This window comes from Anarrhichthys ocellatus, unplaced genomic scaffold, assembly GCF_004355925.1.
Source record: "Anarrhichthys ocellatus isolate YVR2014 unplaced genomic scaffold, GSC_Weel_1.0 scaffold2807, whole genome shotgun sequence".
Classification (NCBI taxonomy): domain Eukaryota; kingdom Metazoa; phylum Chordata; class Actinopteri; order Perciformes; family Anarhichadidae; genus Anarrhichthys; species Anarrhichthys ocellatus.
In genome coordinates this window covers 6,299-6,820 of record NW_022282781.1, presented here as the reverse complement: position 1 = coordinate 6,820, position 522 = coordinate 6,299, and the positions used below count along the sequence as shown (strand labels likewise).

Below are 522 nucleotides of genomic sequence, written 5' to 3'. Positions count from 1 at the left end.
AAATAAACTTTTACAAAATGTAGAGCCCAACCTTCTAGCAATGAATAAATAGCAAATGCAAATGGGTGGGGCTTGCAGTTCGGGCCTAACCAAATTTCTATTAGGCCTGTCTCTGTGGCACAATTGGTCAGCGCATTCGGTTGTTAACCGAAAGGTTGGTGGTTCAAGCCAACCAAGGGACATTTTGAGTTCATAAAAAGAGCAGACTTCACATGGGTGAAAAAGGTAGTTCGCATGATCAGAGCTAAGCCTCCAAAAACCAACAAATTAAGAAATATTGTGCTTGGTACAACTATCTACAGTCTTTTAAAAGCTAATGCACCTAGAGTGAAACCCAGAGCAAGATAGGTGTCATCATATTTTCTTCTTGGCTGCTTGCTGTTCGTCTCGGATGCATCACTTGGAACACTAAGCCACACATGTGAGTCGCCAAGGAACATGGCCGTCGCGCAAGCGCAAGCGTCACCTGTTAACGGCGTAACGTAAACATTTACACGAAAGTACAGGCATTTCGCCATGTAT

The 522-nt window shown here is 43.5% G+C and overlaps 1 non-coding gene across 1 annotated transcript; it reads left to right on the top strand.

The window, feature by feature from the left end:
• The first annotated feature begins 108 nt into the window (after positions 1–108).
• trnan-guu (transfer RNA asparagine (anticodon GUU)) lies at positions 109–182 on the top strand. The gene has a single exon. It is a non-coding gene; the product is annotated as a tRNA-Asn (tRNA).
• Positions 183–522: the final 340 nt, after the last annotated feature.